Source organism: Symphalangus syndactylus, chromosome 5 (assembly GCF_028878055.3).
Source record: "Symphalangus syndactylus isolate Jambi chromosome 5, NHGRI_mSymSyn1-v2.1_pri, whole genome shotgun sequence".
In the NCBI taxonomy this organism is placed as follows: Eukaryota; Metazoa; Chordata; class Mammalia; order Primates; family Hylobatidae; genus Symphalangus; species Symphalangus syndactylus.
Genome location: NC_072427.2, coordinates 110,261,718 through 110,285,614, shown reverse-complemented (window position 1 = coordinate 110,285,614; position 23,897 = coordinate 110,261,718). Strand labels below are relative to the sequence as shown.

The following is a 23,897-nucleotide window of genomic DNA, read 5'->3' as shown; positions in this document are numbered from 1 at the left end:
ATTTTCTCTGTTTTTCTTTAGATTCATTTTGCCTTACCCTGTTCATTTTATCCTCCTTCTCTAAAATGCTAAAATAAAGAAAGAGGGAGAAACAACTTTGTTGGGGCCATCGCTGCTATTTTATTTTTGATGGCAGGCATTATATCATAGTAGAAATTGTGCAGTCTTTGATAAAACATACATTTGCTTATGGAATTGGATATGTTTTATACAAATTTCAACTTCAACTTCTTCATCTGTAAAACAGGGTAAATAATATTGAATTTGAGTTATTAAGGCAATAGAAAGAATATATTTAAAGCTCCTAGAACATATTCAATATTCAGTTAATGGTAGCTATTATTGATTATATTATTGGTCTTGGTATCACTATGGAGTATAGGAGATAAAATATATTATTAAATGTAGAATTAGACGTTAGAGGTAAAAAAATGAGTCATATTCAGCATTGAGAGATTTTTATAATTTGGTAGTGATAGTGATAGGAAGCAGAGAAATTCCTGGGCAGACAGGGACAGGTGCCCGATGAAACTCAACCTTCAAGCCAAGGACGGTCTGAAGTGTAACACCAAACTACCAATCCTGGATAGAGTCCGTGGACCAGGGTGGGAACTTCAATTTTCATTTGGTGGAATCAGCCCCTGATTGGTTCTGGGCCAAGGTCCTCGGCCAAGCCTTCACTTCAGCTCTTTATTGATTCTTTACACTCTTGTACCTCTTTCTGAATGGTGCTTTTTCCAAGCCTACCGACAAACCAATCAGCATACATTTCCCCATTCTAAGCCCATAAAAACCCTGGACTCCACCTCGCAGCCAACAACTCACTTTCAAGTTCCCTGTTACTCCTGAGAGCTTTCTTTCTGTCACTCAATAATATTCTCCTCTGCCTTACTCACTCTCCAGTGTCTGCACACCTCATTCCTCGTGGTCATGAGACAAGAACTCAGAACTTGCTGAAATGCAGGAGTGAAAGAGCTGTATCACTCCATCCTGCTGAACTATGGGAGTGAAGAAGCCACAGTAGGACTTTACTAGAAGGGGGATTGGAGAACATAATCTTTCCAAAAGGTAAGATTACCAGTGTCTCATTCCTAGAGAAGTTTTTAAATGAAACTACCTGATCTTGAAGCAAGAACATAGACTGAGTTGAACAACAGGGAGGATCAGTTGTGAAATCTCATACACTGCAGGGGCACCCAGACTCCACGTTGGTGTGCAGTGTCTGGTGATCATGAAGCATATGTGTTGGGTTAGAAGAGAAACCAGCAGCTGGAGTCATTGACTATTAATGTAATTTCTGTTTTCAGAAAGTATTTCAGAACTGAGTCAGCTTCAGAAGCCCATCATTAATCAAATTCAGGAAGAAGAGAACAGAAACATTAAAAAGAAGACAGTTCTAACTTAAATCACATGAAACCATAACTAATTTCTTATTTCAATTAAGATTTCTTAGCAAAGGTTTTTGCATTTACATCTACCTGAATTTAATCTACATAAACTTCAAATTTCACCCTCCAACTGGTTGAAACATACATGTACTAAATTTAGTATTACCCTAAATAAGAACAAGTGTTTCTAAAGGCACAAGTTATTTATAGTGTATGCTTCTACCAACTACTCTGATAGGAAAGGAGATTGAAGGAGTTAATTATGTTTCATAAAAATAAAACATCCTCGTTCATAATATTTCACATGCATCTACAGGAGAGTGAGACCTGTCTTTGAGAATAGAAAAGATTATGATATTATTTCCATAATTATTTTCTAAATAAACTAAAGCCAAGATATAGAAATTTAAAGAATACAAATTTTGACAGCACTTTCAAATTTTAGAGACATAAAATTATACAGATATGTTTTGAGACATAATTAAACATACTGTTAAATACAAATTATGTTCACCATGTAAACATAAAAAGCACTAACAGAAATAAGCACAAAATATAAAAATCTAGATACTAACATAATTTAGTAACTGAATGACCTTGAAAAGTACGATGGTCATTAATTTAGACTAATTTGAATGATAGCTTTTTCTCCAATTACAAAGCCAATACATGCACATATAGATAGTAACAAAATTCAAAAGATATGCTGTTTTTTTCTACCAGTAGTTTTATTCCTATATTTTACAATTTTATTTGTAACTTACAATTATTGTGGATACATAATAGTTGTATGTACTTATGGGGTACATTTGACATTTTGGTACAAGCATACCATGTGTAATGACCAAATTACGGTAACTGGGATATCTGTCACCTCAAGCAGTTATTATTTTTTTGTGTTAGAAACATCCCAACTCCACTATTTTAGTTATTTTGAAAGACACAATAAATTATTGTTAACTATTAGTTTCCCTATTGTGCTACTGAACAGTGGGTCTTATCACTTTTAGCTGTGTTTTTGTACCCATTAACGAACCCCTCTCTGTCTGCCCCCACAACAATACCCTTCGAAGCCTCTGGTAACCATTATTCTACTCTTTGTCTCTAAAAGTACAATTTTTTAAAAGTACATGTTACATGAAATAAGCCAGGCACAGATAGACAAATATTACATATTCTCTCTAATATATGGTAACAAAAAATTATTTGTTTTTTAAGTTAACAGTGAAATATTTCAGAATGCAAATAGGTTTTGAGGAAAGTATTACTATACCCCAAGTGCCTCCATGAAGCTGAAGAAACAAATCTAACAAAAATGATTGAAGTCTTTTTTCTCCTCTCCCAAATCTCTCTCCTTCTCCCACATAGTTAAACACTAAACAGAATTTGGTTTTTATTGTTTAAGTGCCTTTTCTATACTTTTGCTGTGTAGTATTATATGATTATGCTAAAACTATTCTTTTGCAACCTATTTTTTATGCTTAACATTGTGTTTGAGATTTATCCAAGTCAACATTTATTACTCTAGATTCTTTATTTCAATTGTTGTATCACATTTTATTATATAAATATACTACAATTTATCTATGCAAATATTAATTTGAATCTCTTTTTATTTAAAATTCCAATTTAAAATGTTAATAGGAATTCTTCACAAATAGCACTGTAATGGTTATTTAACATTTAACAATGTGAACATAGTATAAGATGCCTAATGATTCTCCATTATTAGATATTTGGGTTAAGGAACTCTCTCCACTTCTCCCAAGAATTTAGAATATTATATAGTGCATAATAGATGCTTAGTAAAAACATTTATTTTCAAAGAATAACTTTCTAGGTTTTCATTGTTATAATTAATAATTCAAATAAATTATACGTTACTTTTCATGTGATTATCTGACAATTTTTATGCTATATTAGAGAGAAGGTTCTTGCAGGAAAAAATATACAATTATGTAATTTTCTGTCCTGTTCTTATACTTTAGGGGTAGATTTTGGGAATTACATGAGCTCTGCTTAGCCCAAAACTTTGGAAAAGAGAAACTGGCTGCTGACTGTTGGCCTACCTCGTCCTTTAACAAATGCTTGATAAACAACCTTTGCTCAAAGGTGTCACTCTGTCATTCTGAAGAGCACATGTAAGATTAAATTTCCATTGGAAAAGATGAAAGCTCTTTGCCACATTTACAATGGGCTCAGATCTTTCTATTTTAGCAGAAAAAAAAAAACAAAAAACAAGTGCCAAACTATGTTGGCTTTTAAAAAATAAATAATGTTCAAATGTAATTTGGAAGAACACCCCCCTTCTCCCATGGGGCTTAATAAAAACACTTCTATTTTCTCCTAGGGTGGTGGGAGGGGTTGTTGCAAATAAATACTTTTATTTATCCTGAACTGATTCTTGTAAGGAATAAAAGTCACTTCCAAAGGAGAGTTAAGAGCCATTATTGCCCAGATGAGCCCAACATCTTACAATGGGGACAGTTTTCAAGCACGAATTACCAATGTGAATTTGCCTGGAGCAACCTGCATCTCTCTCTCCGCGGTCCCCACCCCTCATATTTATTTCTCACAATAAGTGACAGCTGGCCGAGTGTAGCAGATATCTAGGCAAAGTAAGATAACTCAAATGAAGAAAACGTTTGTCTATTGTCCGTGCCCTGTTAAGCATTTTAACTAACTTTCATCCCAGCCCTTATCTTATTTGACCTTAGGACACTGTGACCTCATTGGATTCCTTCTCTATTTTTTCATATATAAAAAGAATAAGTTGAATATTTTCTATACTTGATTATCACAATTCCATCTTCATCAAGCAGACCTTGAAATGACCCCAGTAATCCCCACCCTCTCGTGTTCACTTCCTCCATTATCTTCTCCCTTAGAATGTTAATTGTTTCTCATCAATGAGATACGGTAAAGATGAAGAAATTTTGGAGATGTAATTAAGATCCCAATTAAGTTGCTTTTGAGTTAATCAAAAGGGAGTTTAATCTAGGTGGGTCTGGTTTTACTGATAAAAGAACTCAAAGAGAAAATGGATCATCTCTGAAGTAAGAGCTTCTCTCTCTCCCTCTCTCTATCCCTTTCTCTCTGTCTCTCTTACTAGTTTTGAAGAAGCTTCCATGTTGTGAGAGTGCATATGGAGGCGGCCACGTGGAAAGGAAATGTTAGTGGCCACTGAGTACTCAGAGTGCTGAGTGCTGAACATAGGACCTCAGGGCAACAGTTGCAAAGACATGAATTCCACCTCTAGTCCAGGCTCTGATCACTACAGCCCCAGCCAACACCTGAATTTCAGCCTTGAAATATGGAGTAGAGAACTTAGCTAGGGTATGCCTGACTTCTGCCCTACAGAAACAAAGAAATAATAAATGTGTGCTATTTTAAGCTTCAAGTTTGTGATAATTTACTACACAGTATAGAAAACTAATACAATATCACTTTTCTTTCTGCAACATGTTTCCATTAGTCTAATTTCCATCTTGATTCAACAGATATTTTTTGAATTCTTATGCCAAGTGCTGTTAAGAATTTATCTCACAATCACATAGGTCAGTAAATAGCAGCGACCAGATGGGAGTTCAGGCCATTTTAGTCATTGCTCAGTGATCATTCCCTTACAATAAACATCTGTGGATGCACTAATCCAAATATCAAGTGTGTGATTGCCACAAATATTTGAGTTATGTTAGAAATGTTTCATATATATGTGCCAAATTTGGAACTGTATTGATACTTATGGAATGCTATGCTAGGAAAAGAGATTAAGTGAGCCATTCTTTTTGTAAATAGTCACCAATATTTACAGAATACCTATGTTCAATTTTTGTTTTGCTTGAAGGTCAAAAAAGAAGTGAGGATCATGTGGGAAATATACCTTCTTAAGAAAAAAGACACTTAATGATCTCCATTCAGAAAACTACTAATATATCTATGAGCTCTGCTTCATAATATTTCTGGATTTTATAATTAAACTTTCCTATGAATTTTCTAGGTTATTTTTGTGAATTTTCTGAGATATATTTCAAATTTTGATGGGGAAGTTTAAATAAGTTGGTTTTTCGTCAAAATTATTATAATACAGCTAGGAAATAATTTGAACTATATTAATGGAGCTGCAATAAAATTAATTGAAAATTTTATGGACAATAAAAGCATAAGTGGAAATTTAAAACTAGATTTTGTTTTAATATAATAGCTTTTTAGAAATCTATAATGTTATAATAAAATACTGTAAAATGAATGATTTGGAAACAATTTCCTACTTGATAGGATCTAAAACTTGTGTGGAGTTGAATAAAAAAGTACATTATAGATTTCCTTTGCTTTAATTTCATTGAGAACTACATTTTAGACTGCAATAAAACAAAGGTCAGATTCAGAGAAAATTGCATTTTACTAGTGGTAGCAGCAAAAATATGAACCAGAATTTACTACAGTTTTATGAGTTTTTATTAATATCAATGATAGCACTGAGAAACAATGATACTAATTGAATTACTTATTTTTGCTATACTTGAAGTTTTAGAATAAATGGGATTATTCCAGGAGTTTAAGTTTTTATTTATTTTGCTGAAGATACTAAAATCTGTTTCATTAATTAATAAATTAGCCTACATGTTCTGTTATTAATGATGCTGGTAGCTGAAATATTTTATTAATAGATATATCTTTTATAATGACTTCTGCAAAACCAAGCAAATGCATTGCTTGTGTTCCATTTTCACCATGTGGATTGCATTGTAATTTAATATCAGCATTGCTATTTAAACACTTAATTGGTCACAAGACCTGAGTAAACTGGAAAATAATGGCATTTTCACCAAGATGTTTTTGAAACTGTTCTAATATAGTGAAAGCAAGCCAAAATTGAAGTAAAACCGTCAATCAGTAGTTTTCTTTTTCTCTTTTTTTTTTTTTTGAGAGGGCGTCTCACTCTGTTGCCCAGGCTGGAGTGCAGTGGCGCAGTCTGGGCTCACTGCAAGCTCCGCCTCCCGGGTTCATGCCATTCTCCTGCCTCAGCCTCCCGAGTAGCTGGGACTACAGGTGCCCGCCACCACGCCCGGCTAATTTTTTGTATTTTTTAGTAGAGACGGGATTTCACCGTGTTAGCCAGGATGGTCTCAATCTCCTGACCTCGTGATCTGCCCCTCTCGGCCTCCCAAAGTGCTGGAATTACAGGCGTGAGCCACTGCGCCCAGCCAGTCAGTAGTTTTCTTTAAAATGCCTTTGCTGAATGATTTTATAAATGGAGGGAAGGTTTCAACAACTTTTGTTTCTCTAACAGTATGTAATGTTTTATCATTATCATTTTGTAGTTGATGTTTTTGGGATAAAATATCCATATATTTTTAGAATTAAGTGGTATGTATCTTAAATCTTGTAGTTATTTTGAGAATACGAGACAAAAAAATTGAAGAAATTCTATCACTGATAATAGCAAGAAAAACTGGTAAGCTTATACAGGGAAGATCATTTGTTATGCAATAGACAATTTTTTATTTTTTTTTAGTTGCTGGCTATTTTTTTTCCATCTATAAGCCTTCTTGAGGTCAGAACGACAGTTTATTGCTCTTTATCTTTTTGGCAGTTAGGGAACTATCTGACTTGAATTTTGATTAGAATTGAACCAGGTTTTCTGTTTTTGTTTTATAAGAGACAAGTTCTTGCTCTGTTGCCCAGGCTGGAGTACAGTGGTATGATCATAGCTCACTGTAACCCTAAACTCTTGGGCAAAGTTTTTAAATTTTTAAAATGCACGGCTAAGTTTTTAATTTTTTGTGGAGATGAGGTCTTGCTATTTGTCCCAGGCTTGCCTTAAACTCTTTGTGTCAAGTAATCCTCCCACCTAGGCCACCCAAAGTGCTGGGAATATAGGTCTGAGCCACTGCTCCCAGCCTAAACCGGGTTCTTATTCCTGAAAAAAAATGAATCAAATTTTCATCAGGACAGTGAAATTAACATATTTATCATAATCTTTGCCAAATTAAAAATAATAGGACTTATATTGGGGACCAAGGTCATCTACTTCATAGTGCTTAAGTGTTTTTTGTGCTTATGGCCTCTCTATATATGGAGGAAGCATATTTTCTTAAATTTATTAAGTTCTTCTCTACGGTACATAACAATCTTCATTATTTTAAAGTTTTATTTTTCTGAATCCTAAAAGATTGAGTCTCCTAAACAAATCATTAACTATTTGCATATTTACCCAACCAAGGAAAGCTGGGCTGCCAGCTCAGTATAACATATTCTCTAGGCTCCAGTGAGCAGGATCCAATGGTAATGGCAGAGTAATCTAAATTTCAGATTTGGCATACGAGATACATACATTAACCCTTTAAATAACTGCCGAAGTAATAGGCAAAACTATCATCTATGCGAGCCTCTACCATTTCTAAAATGGTATGATAAAACCATACCTACCCAAGTGTTTTATGAAAAATAAAATAAGACACTGGTTATAACATTATAAGAAATTTAAACTGTATTGTTTAACTTAATAATATTTTATTATGATGCGGATTAGCAATGAATGTAATACGCATATAAGCAATTAAGAATCAATTATAGAGTTAACAATTATGTGATTATGATGTTAACCTATATCAATTAGCTAGTCCATTTAAAAACATATTTGCAGATTTTCATATATTTTACTTAACCTTAAAAGTCATGGTTAATTTCTCCAAATTACTGAATTATCTAGTCAATGTGATATTCTCCAATATTTGCTAGAAAAAATACTACTGGTGATCTATCTTATTCTTGCCTAGAATTTTAAAGATATAATTAGTCATATAAATAAAATGTTTTGATTCTCTTTTGTATACATAAGCAGTGACTGTAGAATATCAAAGGCAGGTATGTAAAAACAATTGTTAATATTTCCTAATATTATGGATATTGATTATAATGTCACTACTATAGGGTTTCACTTCATTGGAAATTAATGGATTGTGAAATATAAAGATTACTTATCATTCTGAATTCAGTATGCATCAGAACGATTGCTTTAGTAAGACATTCTTTTAAAATCAGAAGGTGAATCTTTTGGTGGTGTTGAAGAAAAATTATTTAATTATACTTGTTAAAGCACAGAAAGGAAGAGTTTATTCAGGACCATTATGATAGATATAGGCACCATTGCAATGGGATTTTGCAGTCAGGGAGATATTGGGCTCAACTCTGAATACAGCATGAGAGAATAAGAATTTATAGCCAAGCGGCAGGGTGGGGATCAGTGGATAGAAAGTTACTAAGAGGAAACGTCAGGGGTAAGATGGAGTGTAACTAAACCGATCTAACAGTATTTTTGCTGAAGACAGGCCAGAACGATCAGATATCAGCTGGCTGATTGAAGAGAATGAGGAACCCAGTCAGATCATGAGGGTGATCAGATATTAAAGGTGAGGGGTGATGCTTGTTAAACTGACTTGTAATTTTGCTAAAACAAGATTTTACAAGAAAGTGCATAGATGGTGCTAAGAGATGGTTCTGCAGCATGACTAATGTTTGATCACGCAAAGAGTCTTTGCTAGTGGCAAATACTCAGAGAAATATGTTTAGCGTTACTGTTATTTGAAAAGGGTGATGGCTAAAAGGCTTGTTGGATGAGGCAATTTTCAGTGGTCCTTCAGCATCCCAGCAGTAACTGTGCAGTAACTGTGCTACACTGCAAGGTTTGTCTGTCTCCTGAAACTCACCAGTCTCTGCACTTAGTCACATAGGTAATGAAGTATTCAAAGCGACTGAAGTATAAATACCTTATAATTGCTCCTCCCTTTGTACTGGCTTGCTTGTTGCTTGTGAAAATATTTGTTGCTTGCTATGATGCTTGGTCCTTGCTCAAAAACTGCTAGGCCTTGGGACTGCATTTGTCACCTGCAGCACAGCCCACTGTATGCCTAATATCCATCTGGGCTGGTGGTATCTCCTTGGAGACATGGAGGTAGGGTCTTTGCTTATGCTCCTGATGTACACAGTGCTTTGATTAATAAACTATCTGGCCCTGGTCCATTGAGTTTCATTGTCCACTTTCCATGGAATAACCATGCTTTTGTAGCAAGCCAACCTGCTTTCATGCCTAGTTACATGTTTTGTAGTTTTGTTGTGCTTTGGTATCTTCCAGAAGATTGGGGTCCTTCCTTGACAACTCTTCTAGATATTTTTTGTCTTCTGTGAAAAATTCTACTTATTTTTTTACTATCTGTAAATCTTAATTACTATTTAGTAATTAAATGTAGTTATCTTGCATCAGATATGTTCCATTTCAAAATTAATTTTAGAAAAAATATTTACCACAAACTGGCGACAATTTGGCTTGTTATCCCTGTTAACATTGATTTTTACATTTAATTTAATTTACTTTTTAAATTTTTTTCCTTTTTAATTTTTGTTTTAGAATCATGGGGTACATGTACAGGTTTGTTAAAAAGGTTTATTGCATAATGCTGAGGTTTGGGGTGTGATTGAACCTGTCACCAAGCATATTAGTCCATTTTCACACTGCTAAAAACAACTACCTGAGACTGGGTAATTTACAAAGAAAAGAGGTTTAATTGACTCACATTTCTGCATTGCTGGGAGGCCTCAGGAAACTCACAATCATGGTGGAAGGCGACGGGAAGGACATCATACATGGCAGTGGCAGAGAGAGAGAGAGTGAAGGGGGAAGTGCCACACTTTTAAACCATCAGATCTTGGGAGAACTCACTCACTATCATGAGAACAGCAGGCGGAAAATCTGCTCCCATGATTTCATCACCTCCCACCAGGTCCCTCCCCTGACATGTGGGGATTACAATTTAACGTGAGATTTGAGTGGGGACACAGAGCCAAACCATATCATCCAGGTAGTGGGCATAGTACCTAATAGGTAGTTTTCCAGCCCTTGTTCCCCTCCCTCCATCCACAGTCTAATAGTCCCCTGTGTCTATTGTTCCTATGTTTATGTCCATGAGTATCCAATGTTTATCTCCCACTTATAAGTGAGAACATGTGGTACATGGTTTTCTGTTTCTGCATTAGTTCGCTTATGATAATGGCCTCCAAATGCATCCATGTTGCTGCAAAAGACATAATTTTGTGTATTTGTATGGCCACATAGTATATATACCACATTTTCTTTATCCAGTCCACCATTGATAGGCATCTGAGTTGATTTCATCATTTTACTATTTTACATAGTGCTGAGATGAACATATGGGTGCAAATGTCCTTTTGGTAGAATAATTTATCCTCCTGTTGGTATATACTTAGTAATGGGATTGCTGGGTCAAATGGTCAACTACCATTTTTTAAGAAATCTCCAAACTGCTCTCCTCAATGGCTGGAATAATTCACATTTCCACCAATAGTGTATAAGTGTCCCATTTTCTCTGCAGCGTTGCCAATATCTGTTTTTTTTTAAATTTTTTAAAAATATTTTTCTTCTTTTACAGTTTGGGGTTTTAAGTCTCTAATCCATCTTGAGTTAATTTTTGTACATGGTGATAAGTAGATATCTAATTTCCTTCTTCCTCATATGGCTAATAAGTTATCCCAGTACGATTTATTTAGTAGGGAGGTTTTTCCCTTTTGCATATTTTTGTCAAGGTTTTCAAAGATCAGATGGTTGTATGGCTTCATTTCTTGGTCCTCTATTCTGTTCCATTGGTCTATGTGTCTATTTTTATACTAATACCATGCTGTTTTTGTTGCTGTGTCCTTGTAGTATAGTTTGAAGTCAGGTATCGTGATGCCTCCACAACACTGATTTTAATACTCAAGTAATGTTGTCAGACAAGCCGCTATCCTTTAAGTTAGAGAAAGAAAAAATAATGGTTCTATAAACCATAGCATAAAATGTGGAAATTTGTGTTTTAGCCACTAACTCGGACTGGAATTCTGTAACACTCTGCAAATTTACATTTTTCTTGATCTTAGTTTTCTCAAGAGGTTGTTTACAGCCTTCAAGTTTTAAAATGACACGTACCATGTGTCAGGTGCTGTGTTTATACATTGCACTGTGAGCATCAGAATGAATAGGACTCATTGCAAAACTCAGTATTTTTAGAATCTATAGAATCTCTAAGAAATGCCAATTTAATAATTTTAAACTTTATAAATATCATCATCGTCTTATAATCTGTTGTGTGGCATTTATTTCTCCCACTGACATTAATCAAATGCTGATTATGTGCTGGGCGGTGTGCAAGGTGCTTAGGATCCACTTGTCACTGATATCAACACGGTGCTTCATCTCAAGGAGCTTCCTGTTTAACGGAAAGGGACATTTTTAAGACAAACACACACCAGTGTACTTCATGAAATGGAAGAACAGAGGGATTTAGAAACATAATGGGTACAGCCAAATAACTGGATTTTCAATATATTAAAAGTGTTTATTATGTACCCACAGAATGTGTTCCTTTTGGGTTCACCTTCTGTCTAGAACAGATGTTTTTGCTATAATTTCACAAAATAATGATTTGCTACAATCATTTGATATGCAGATGTTGCTCTTTTTAAAAGATTGCTGTTTTGATTTTACTCTTTTCATTTTACATTTCCCTGATAGTATCTTCGAAAGGGTTAAAAAATTGGTATCACAAGGAGACAATTATCCATGGGTTTCTTACATTTTTGTATATCTTGTAAGGAAAATAACTAACTGCTTTGTTCTGATCTATCTTTTCAAGGATGTCTGTATAGCAAACAGCCTTGGATGATCTAGTGTCCACTTCGACCCCACCCCACCTCACTTCAGAGCAAACCCTGGATTTTTAAAATGTTAAAGGATAAAGTCCCTCTCTCTGGAGCAAGTGGCATGCATGCATTCATTGGTCTCTCTGGAGCAAGTTTGGCAGGATATGCATCCCAAAATATACCATTTTGGTATAGAGATTCTTTTGAGCTTTAGCACTTGAAAAACAGCAGATACAAGAAAGACATTGTAATTTCCTTCATCATAAAAACCTGAGAAGAAAACTCCTCGTATAAATGATGTCCTCCCTAGGCTGGGCGCAGTGGCTCATGCCTGTAATCCCAGCACTTTGGGAGGCCGAGGCGGGCAGATCACGAGGTCAGGAGATCGAGACCATCCTGGCTAACACAGTGAAACCCCGTCTCTACTAAAAATACAAAAAATTAGCCGGGCGTGGCGACGGGCGCCTGTAGTCCCAGTTACTTGGTAGGCTGAGGCAGGAGAATGGCGTGAACCCGGGAGGCGGAGCTTGCAGTGAGCGGAGATTGTGCCACTGCACTCCAGCCTGGGTGACAGAGCAAGACTCCGTCTCAAAAAAAAAAAAAAAAAGATGTCCTCCCTATACCAGAAAGAAGGAATATTCTTCAATGAGAAATCAGGGCTAAGAAACTTCTGTATAAACAGACTGTTAATTATTATATTCCTTTAGCCTGTTGTGGAAAATTCAGTTACTTTTTCATAATTCTCTCTTTTGTTCAACCTAATATAAAAGCGTTTAGGTTTTGCTACTTCTTTGAGTCTTTATTTCATTATGATGGTTCCCATGTCATATAAACTTATATTCAATTTGTATGCTTTTCTTCCGTTAATCTATCTTATGTCAATTTAATTTTTAGGCCCAGGCAGGATCTCAGGAAGTTAAAAGTAAAATTTGCCTCCCCTGTCTATGCATACTACCCAGCATTAAAAATGTGGATTTTGTAAACTTAGTGTTTCTCTTCTATAATATAATCCACTTTGTGGGCAGGTGTCGCTTGTTCTTTTTGCCTCAGCTGGTGAAAATTGAAATGCAAATACTAATATTCTGGTTATTGGTGTTGCAGTGAGTAATAAACTATTATTTGTTTCTAATAAAGACTGTGCATATCTGAAACTATGGCAAGCTAACTTATTAATTTGCAAATAAGGTAAAAAATTTAGATATTTTACAGTTTTTAATATCATATCAGAACCATTGGGCACTGCAAACACAGATGGGACATTTTTACACGTGATATTATCAATCATGTTGATCAAAGGAATAGAGAGGAATAACCAGGTTAAGCAATGCTGATCTAGAAGTTTTAAATATGTCACAATTGTACTTCCATTTTCTCCAAAATGCTAAGAAGAGATATATATGCTATATGCATTAGAATTCGAGACAAGATTCTAAAACATTTTTTTCCAATTTTATTTGTCCTTACTCTTTGCCTTCACCATTGTGCCTTTTTTTTTTTTTTTTTTTTTTTTGAGATGGAGTCTCACTTTGTCACCCATTGCCTAGGCTGGAGAGCAATGGCATGATCATAACTCACTGCAGCCTTGAACTCCTGAGCTCAAGTGAGCCTCCTGCCTCAGCGTCCTGAGTAGCTGGTAGTACAGGACAGATATGTGTCGCCATGCGGAGCATCTCATGCTTCCTTTTCCTTCATGGAGATAAGGACACTCATGCAATTGGACCTCATGGGAGGAGAGTATGTGTGTGTCTGGCCATGAGGGTAAATCCATATCCTTATACATTTTTAACCAACTATTTTTGTTACAAATATAAATGGTTAAAAATACTTAGAGTTTTCATACTTCTCTGCGAAGCCATTGGGTCTCTTGTGTCTGTATAAGGACCCATTGAGGATGGAGCCCAGTAGCATAGATTACACAACTTTCATACAAACTTTAACCAGAGTAACTTTGCCTTTCTTCATGTCACATGTTGTATTTATAAAAACACAAGAAAAGAGCTCTTCAGATAATAGAAATTTACAAACCACTGTTCCTTCAAAGTTCAAAAGCTCACTTTATTGAGTGAAGCCAACATGTTTATGACTTTATCTATTATTAATCTGATGACACTAGTAATCCCGTATATATGTATTCATTTCTTAAATTTAGAAACTATTCCAATAAAATTTTCACTAAGCAGATAACAGGATTACTTCTATTTAAAAACCTGTCATTCTAAATTACAGCAGTCTCCTTTGGAGGCAAATAAACTGTAGAAAGGGTAAAATAATATCTCAGTGTCTTATTTCTGTACTTTTAAATATTAGTATTTTAGAACTAACAGTGAAACTCCATTGAATGGAAAGCATTTTGGTGGGGTACAAATGCTCAAAAAAATTCAATGGGGTTAATCTTTGAAGCAGAGGAAAAATAAACTGCATGATTGTCTTACTCATACTGATAAGGTTGATCCGCTTTGAAAGCTTATCAGTACATAGTATTGTCAAAGACATTCATAATTAGCCCAAATTGTATGATTTATAAGGTTCACAGCAGTTGCTTTTCATTATCTTGCTATCTTTATTCCTGCTTCATTATGAATACATTTGTCTAATATATTTTAATTTCGTTTAGTAGCCCTTTCCTAAAAATGTAAAAGTCCCATACCAACATTGACTTTTTAAGAAAAACTTTTAAGTTCAAGGATACATGTGCAGGTTTGTTACATAGGTAAACATTGACTTGTAAAGCTTCACACTTTTATTAGGTTTATGCTCATGTTGGAATGTTTACCAGCTGTTCCTTTTGCCATCATAATTATTCAAACCTGATTTTCATGTGCATGACAAAAATAGGCAATTTCTATAATATTTTAATCAATTATAAATGAAAGAATAATTTCTCGTTATTCACTAGAACCATAGATTTTACTGTATAGTCATTATTTTTTCAATCATCAAGCTTTTTAAAAGTATAGTAAATACAAAATATTCCAGACTTTCTTAAAGCATGAAACTTGACCAAAACCATTAAGATTTATTATTAACTTTGATAATAAATACAAATTAAATATATAGAAATGAAAACAAAAATACATTAAAATGACTTAATGGTCAAAAATTCAACATGTCAAAAACTGTTCACATAAGAAACAAGTGAAATGATAGATAAAATCAGCTATGGTTATCTGATACCTACTAATAAACACACATAACACCTGACATCCACAGAAGGCTCTCGAATGTTGAGATAAGGGTATTATATTTAAAAATTATGGTTTGTTTTAATGTTGTTACCTTTTAGCCTAGGTTGTTCTGGAACACCTTGGCTGCTTTTGATGTTTCTAGACACACATATTCCAATTTTCTCTTTTTAAAAATACACAAATTCGGCCGGGCGTGGTGACTCACGCCCGTAATCCCAGCACTTTGGGAGGCCAAGGCGGGCGGATCACCAGGTCAGGAGATCAAGACTATCCTTGCCAACGTGGTGAAACCATGTCTCTACTAAAAATACAAAAAAAATTCACCGGGCATGGTGGCGGGTGCCTGTAGTCCCAGCTACTCGGGAGGCTGAGGCAGGAGAATGGCGTGAACCCAGGAGGCAGAGCTTGCAGTGAGCCGAGATGGCGCCACTGCACTCCAGCCTGGGCGACAGAGCGAGACTCCATCTCAAAAAAAAAAAAAAAAAATACACAAATTCATACTGATTTATTTAGTACCATCCAACTAATTAGGGATAGGGTGAAGACCAGAATCCAAGACTTTTACATTAATTTCAATATTTTTGGATGCTTTTCCAGCTCTATAGTAGTCATTTTTGCATGACAAGTTATTGTCATCAAACCAGCATTGGTTGTAAACAAGCCCCTAACAGCTCATCTCAACATTTTATCAGTACTATCGCTTCTAGGGAGGGTGTACATAGCAAGACCAGTGAATTTCATGATAGTCAAGTCCATTCCCTTGCTGCTTCAGTTGTAAAATGGTTCATTGTTAAGGGGCAGTGATGTGTGAATACAATGATGTTGAATGAGTATGAAACAAAACCAATTAAAGTCATGCTAAAAATAATTCTGGGCAACTTAAAAGCATCTGTAATATAATATTTGATAGATTTTTTAGTGATTCACTGAATCACTATTTCAGTGAAGATGGATTATTGTCTGTATCCTTCTCCACAAGGTGATGAGAGGAATTCAATATAATTTAACGGACATTGGGTGTCAGACTGGTCCTCTTGGGAAATGGCAGTTTTGAATATTAGTCACTCAGCTAGACATGTCTTACTTAAGGGAAGATCTTGTTGTTGACCTCATGTGTAACATTCATCCCTTCTGAATTTTCACAGGTTTTATCTCCCACCATTTGGCATATATATTTTACAAATACATCTAGAGGTTATTTGCTATATCTTGCTCTCAGATGCAAGTTTTGTGATATTATTGACATAATAAGATAATATATTCTGAGGGATGGTGACACAGTTGAGGTGAGCAAGTGTACTATGTTTTGACACAAAAAGTGACCCAGTGCACTATTTTATGAAACAGAACAGAGATGACATATTCCTGAGGTAATACAGAGAAGATGTGCTGCATTCCACACAGTATGAAAGCAAACTTTGTGGTGGCCCTTTCTAATACATAGATGCAAGCAATTGCCAATCAATAGTTTTTTTTTGTTGTTGTTGTTGTTTGTTTGTTTATTTTTTTGGGTGAAGTCCCACCCTGTCGCCTAGGCTGGAGGGCAATGGCAGGACCTCAGCTCACCGCAACCTCCACCTGCCGGGTTCAAGCAATTCTCCTGCCTCAGCCTCCTGAGTAGCTGGGACTACAGGCACACGCCACCATGCCTGGTGAATTTTTTGTAATTTTAGTAGAGACAGGGTTTCACCATGCTGGTCAGGCTTGTCTTGAACTCCTGACCTTGTGATCCGCCTGCCTCAGCCTCCCAAAGTGCTGGGATTACAGGTGTAAGCCACCGTGTCCGGTCCAGAACAATAGGTTTATACCAACTACGGAGCTTCATACTATCTGCTCCAATATATATACAACATTTGAAACAACAGCTGCAATTGGAGGCAATTGCTAATTAGGTTTACAATAGTTCCTTTTAGTCTATAGCATCAATATTTCTTCACAAGCCCAAGTGGCATGTTAAGTGAAAATAAAGTAGAACTCACTTTTCTTGTATCTTTAATGGTGGCATAATTCCTTGCGATTGTACTACAAATGACATATAACTTTTTTTTCTGCTATTCATGTAAAATGAGATCAAAGACCTCTACTTTTTTATTGTACCATAAGAGCCTTTTCACCATGAGCCATGGAAACAGTGTGGGGATTCTGCTAGCTATGTAGTATGAATATTTCAACTATGCATTCAGAACTTGTGGAGGTAACTACAGAATGGTTTTGCAGATTTACTATGCCCACTTACAGATGGATTCAGGCCAACATTCCTTTTCTCAAATGACCTCCATAAGCCCCCACTCTGAGTCATGGACAGCAGCGGCCTTTTGAAGTATGAAAAATTTATGTCAGCTCAGAGCCAGTGTATTGAGTAATACTTAAAAGGTCTGGATATTCAAAGCAATTTACTTTGGAAAATGTTCACAGGTTTCTTTGGGGAAAGTTGGAAAGACGCTTTTCATTGCATATTTGTAGGTTTGTTTCTAGGGTCTACCTTCAGGGGGAACCCAGTTTCTACTTCATTCCAGGAGCTCTAGAATCTGTCTTTTGAATCACATCTGGGAAGTAGGTTAGAGGTCCTTGATTCTTTAACTTGGTGATTCCCTAAAGTATTTTCAGCCCACTTACATTTTGTCTTAGTCTGATTGTGGATCTATAGCAAAATATCAGAGATAGGGTAATTTATGATGAACAGAAATTTATTTCTCATGGTTCTGGATGTTAGGGAATCCAAGTTCAGAGTGCCAGTGGGATTGATGTTTGGTGAGGGCTGCTCCCTGCTTCCAAGATGGACCTTATTGCTGCATCCTCCAGCTGGGAGAAACATGGAAGAAGGGATGGAAAGGGAACTTTGAGCCCTTTTATAGGAGTGCTAATCCCATTCAAGAGAGTGGAGCCATTATGATTTAATCACACCCACAAGGCACACCTCTTAATACCTTTATATTGGGTATTAAATTTTAACATGAATTTTGAAGGAGATATTATTTTTCAAACTGTAGAAAATTTGTTTTTAATCTATGTTTTCCCTGTTTTACTTAATAAATACTTTACTTGATTCCTTCTGTTTCAATCAGGGTTCACTCAGAGGAGCAGAACCAGCGGGACATTTATTATGGGAAATGGTTTATGGGAAATGGAAATTGACTAAGCAGTCTTTGCAAGGATATTTCGATATCAAATGCTGGAGGCCAAAGTCCACAGACAGACAGGCAGGGAGAAAAGATAACAAGAAGTCTGGAACCACAGGAGGACAGACTGAAAGTCATGTTTCTTCTTTTTACCACTGACATTAGTGATGAGGGCATCCTCAAAAACAGAGTCCTTTGCCATAGAGGTGGCCTAAGGTGACAGAGTCCTTTGTCATAGAGGTAGCATGTAATACATGTGGCCTAAGATTCAGAGAAAATAAATGAAGGTATAGCAAGAAGAGAATTGAAGACCTAGCTGCTGCTTTCTGCTAATGAGGTGAGTTAACAGACTATCCATGCATATCCTACAAAAGGGTTGCTTCCTGCCTTTCTGGCACCCTTATTAGAAGCATATAAAAAGGGAATTCTGGGAAATACTCTTCAGCTTAGCCAAGTGAGCACATAACAAAGCCATCACATCTATTGTTCTCATTGCCAGGAACACCTGGAATACTCACTTCGTCAAGTCTCTGCAGACCAAAACATTGTGATCACTGCTAACCATACCCACCTTAAAGATACAGGTAAGAGCTATTAGTTGTTGGCCTACACCACTGCACAATCCCATTACCACTACTTACATTAAGACGTAACACCTGTTATCGTGGACCTGACAAAGACAGCCATTATAGGGCTATCCTTTCCAAGCATGTTGGTACTGTTCTCATCGTTGTAAGTTTTCAAGTCACTTATAAATGGACTATCTTCTGGATTCTTCTCAATTCACTGGTGAAGGAAATATTCTCTGAGCTTTTCTTGGAAACACGATTAGCTTGGATAAGTGAATAATCCATGCTGAATCTACTGTAGTTACTTCCTCTTCCTAAGCACTTTCATTTTTTCCCCTGCTTTACACGCCAATTAAGTTCTAGTATTTCCATTCTATTTAATGTAGGCCAACATAGCATCCAGATTTCAGTTATTCACCAAGTGAACTATTAGAGATACTCATTGTTGCTCAAGCTGTAACCCATATTAATAATTAAATCCTATATAATGTTATAATATTTTTTCCTCATAAAATAACACACTTAGAATTCTTCCCTACATGCATTTCCAGGTTTCAGTTGATACGAATTGAGAAAAATCAGGCAGATCTTTTGGCTTTTATTCTATCCCCTTTCAGGTTGTGATTTATCTTTACTCTTTTGAGAATAAGCTGGTTATTTAATTCTGGGTCAGGAAGACATGAGGGATGGTACCTGTGAGTCTTAAAAACAATCAACATCCCCTTGAAAGGCATCTGCCTCAAACAAGGGATCAATTCAACAAGAAGAGCTAACTGTCCTAAATATATATGCACCCAATACAGGAGCACCTAGATTCATAAAGCAAGTCCTTAGAGACCTACAAAGAGACTTAGACTCCCACCAATAAAAATGGGAGACATTAACACCCCATTGTCAACATTAGACAGAACGAGACAGAAAGTTAACAAGGATATCCAGGAATTGAATTCAGCTCTGCACCAAGTGGACCTAATAGACATCTACAGGACTCTCCACCCCAAATCAACAGAATATACATTCTTCTCAGCACCACACTGCACCTGTTCCAAAATTGACCACATAGTTGGAAGTAAAGCACTCCTCAGCAAATGTAAAAGAACAGAAATTATAACAAACTGTCTCTCAGACCACAATGCAATCAAACTAGAACTCAGGATCAAGAAACTCACTCAAAACCGCTCAACTACATGGAAACTGAACAACCTGCTCCTGAATGACTACTGGGTACACAACGAAATGAAAGCAGAAATAAAGATGTTCTTTGAAACCAGCGAGAACTAAGACACAACATACCAGAATCTCTGGGACATATTTAAAGTAGTGTGTAAAGGGAAATTTACAGCACTAAATGCCCACAAGAGAAATCAAGAAAGATCTAAAATTGACACCCTAACATCACAATTAAAAGAACTAGAGAAGCAAGAGCAAACAGGTTCAAAAGCTGGCAGAAGGCAAGACATAACTAAGATCAGAGCAGAACTGAAGGAGACAGAGACACAAAAAATCCTTCAAAAAATCAATGAATCCAGGATCTGGTTTTTTGAAAAGATCAACAAAATTGATAGACCACTAGCAAGACTAATAAAGAAAAAAAGAGAGAAGAATAAAATAGATGCAATAAAAAATGATAAAGGGGATATCACCACCAATCCCACAGAAATACAATCTACCATCAGAGAATACTATAAACACCTCTACGCAAATAAAGTAGAAAATCTAGAAAAATGGACAAATTCCTTGACACATACAGCCTCCCAAGACTAAACCAGGAAGAAGTTGAATCTCTGAATAGACCAATAACAGGCTCTGAAATTGAGGCAATAATTAATAGCTTACCAACCAAAAAAAGTCCAGGACCAGACAGATTCACAGCCGAATTCTACCAGAGGTACAAGGAGGAGCTGATACCATTTCTTCTGAAACTATTCTAACCAATAGAAAAAGAAGAAATCCTCCCTAACTCATTTTATGAGGCCATTATCATCCTGATACCAAAGCCTGGCAGAGACACAGCAAAAAAAGAGAATTTTAGACCAATATCCCTGATGAACATCTATGCAAAAATCTTCAATGAAACACTGGCAAACCGAATCCAGCAGCACATCAAAAAGCTTATCCACCATGATCAAGTGGGCTTCATCCCTGGGATGCAAGGCTGGTTCAACATATGCAAATCAATAAACATAATCCAGCATATAAACAGAACCAAAGACAAAAACCACATGATTATCTCAATAGATGCAGAAAAGACCTTTCAGAAAATTCAACAGCCCTTCAAGCTAAAAACTCTCAATAAATTAGGTATTGATGGGACATATCTCAAAATAATAAGAGCTATTTATGACAAACCTACATCCAATATCATACTGAATGGGCAAAAACTGGAAGCATTCCCTTTGAAAACTGGCACAAGACAGGGATGCCCTCTCACCACTCCTATTCAACATAGTGTTGGAAGTTCTGGCCAGGGCAGTCAGGCAGGAGAAAGAGATAAAGGGTATTCAATTAGGAAAAGAGGAAGTCAAATTGTCTCTGTTTGCAGATGACATGATTGTATATTTAGAAAACCCCATCGTCTCAGCCCAAAATCTCCTTAAGCTGATAAGCAACTTCAGCAAAGTCTCAGGATACAAAGTCACTGTGCAAAAATCACAAGCATTCTTATACACCAATAACAGACAAACAGAGGCAAATCATGAGTGAACTCCCATTCACAGTTGCTTCAAAGAGAATAAAATACTTAGGAATCCAACTTACAAGGGATGTGAAGGACCTCTTCAAGGAGAACTACAAACCACTGCTCAATGAAATAAAAGAGGATACAAACAAATGGAAGAACATTCCATGCTCATGGATGGGAAGAATCAACATCATGAAAATGGCCATACTGCCCAAGGTAATTTATAGATTCAATACCATCTCCATCAAGCTACCAATGACTTTCTTCACAGAATTGGAAAAAAACTACTTTAAAGTCCATATGGAACCAAAAAAGATCTCACATTGCCAAGTCAATCCTAAGCCAAAAGAACAAAGCTGGAGGCATCACGCTACCTGAGTTCAAACTATACTACAAGGCTACAGTAACCAAAGCAGCATGGTACTGGTACCAAAACAGAGATATAGACCAATGGAACAGAACAGAGCCTTCAGAAATAACACCACATATCTACAACTATCTGATCTTTGACAAACCTGACAAAAACAAGAAATGCAGAAAGCATTCGCTATTTAATAAATGGTGCTGGGAAAACTGGGTAGCCAGTTTCAACTTTTTAAAAATTTCTACCTTAATTTTGTTATTTACCCAGAAGTCATTCAGGATGTTTGTTAAATTTCCAACTAATTGTGTGGTTTTAAGAGATCTTAGAATTCATTTCTATTTTTATTCCACTGTCATTTGAGAGTATGGTTGCTATGATTTAAATTTTTAAATTTCATTAAGATTGTGTGTCCAAGAATGTGCTCAATCTATGCAGATGAGAAGAACGTGTATTCTTGATTATGTATATATGTGTATATATGGTTGATGGGTGGAATATTCTATAGATGTCTATTAGGTCAAATTGGTCAAATGTTGAATTTAAGTTCAAAATTTATGTTGGTTTTCTCTCCTGGTGATTCCTGTAATGCTGTCAGTGGAGTATTGAAGTCCCTCACTATTATTGTGTGGCCAAGTATTTTCCTAGGTCCAGAAGTACTTGTTTTATAAATCCAGGGGCTCTAATGTTGGGTACATATATATTTAGGACCCCTAAGACTTCAATCTTTCTCCACCCCTTTACTTTGAGCCTATAAATGTTGTTACATATGGGATGGGTCTCTTGATGACAACAGACAGTTCGATCTTTTATTAAATCCAACTTGCCACTCTGTTCCTTTTAAGTGTGGCAATAAGACTGTCTACCTCCAAAGTTAATATTGGATATGTGCAGCCAGGCACAGTGGCTCATGCCTGTAATCCCAGCACTTTGGGATGCTAAAGTGGGTGGATCACCTGAGGTCAGGAGTTGGAGACCAGCCTGGTCATCATGGCGAAACCCCATGTCTCTACTAACAATACAAAAAATTATCCAGGTGTGGTGGCAGGTGCCTGTAATCCCAGCAACTTGGTAGGCTGAGGCAGGAGAATAACTTGAACCTGTGGGATGGAGTTTGCAGTGAGCCGAGATCACACCATTGCACTCCAGCCTGGGCAACAAAAGCAAAACTCCATCTCAGAAAAAAAAAAAGATTGGTATGTGAGGTTTTGATCACCTTATGGATTTCTTAGCAGGTTGCTTTTCAGTTTCTATTGTGTAGTTGCTTTATAGAGTTTGTGGATTATGTACTTACATGTCGGGAGATTTTTTTGGTGGTGGGTATTGTTCTTTTGTTTCCACATTTATAACTCCCTTGAAGATGACTTATAAGGTTGGTTTAATGGTAAAAAAAAAATCCTCTTGCAATTGTTTGTTGGAAAAGATTTTATTTCTTTTTTCCTTATGAAGCTTAGTTTGACAGGGTATGAAATTCTTGGTTGGAATTTCTTATTCTTTTTCCTTTTTTTAAGAATGCTGAAACTAGGCCCCCATCTCTTCTGGTTTCTCCTAAGAATTCTACTGTTAGCCTGATGGGGTTTCCTTTGTATATGACCAGACCTTATTCTCTAACTTTAAGATTTTTCTTTATCACTGACCTTGGAAAGTCTCGGTGACTATATGTTTTGGCGTTGTTTATTTTGTATATTATCTCACTGATGTTCTTTGGACTTCTTATACCTGAATCTCTACCTCTCTAGCAAGACTAGAGAAATTTTTTTATTACTCCTTCAAATAAAATGTGTTTTTCATGTTGTTTACTTTTCCTCCTTTCTCAGGAATGCCAGGAATACACAGTTTTGTTTGTTTGTTTGCATGATCCCATATTTCTCAAACACCTTGTCCCTTTCTTTAATTATTT

At 36.1% G+C, this 23,897-nt stretch overlaps 1 long non-coding RNA gene across 1 annotated transcript in view; it reads left to right on the top strand.

Annotated features, from left to right (window-relative positions):
- LOC134736737 (uncharacterized) overlaps nt 1–18,969 on the top strand; it is a 37,132-nt gene extending 18,163 nt beyond the window's left edge. The window contains exons 2-3 of the long non-coding RNA XR_010120980.1: nt 904–1,068; nt 18,887–18,969. This is a non-coding gene — a long non-coding RNA (uncharacterized lncRNA). The remainder of the gene's footprint in view (nt 1–903; nt 1,069–18,886) is intronic.
- Nucleotides 18,970–23,897: the final 4,928 nt, after the last annotated feature.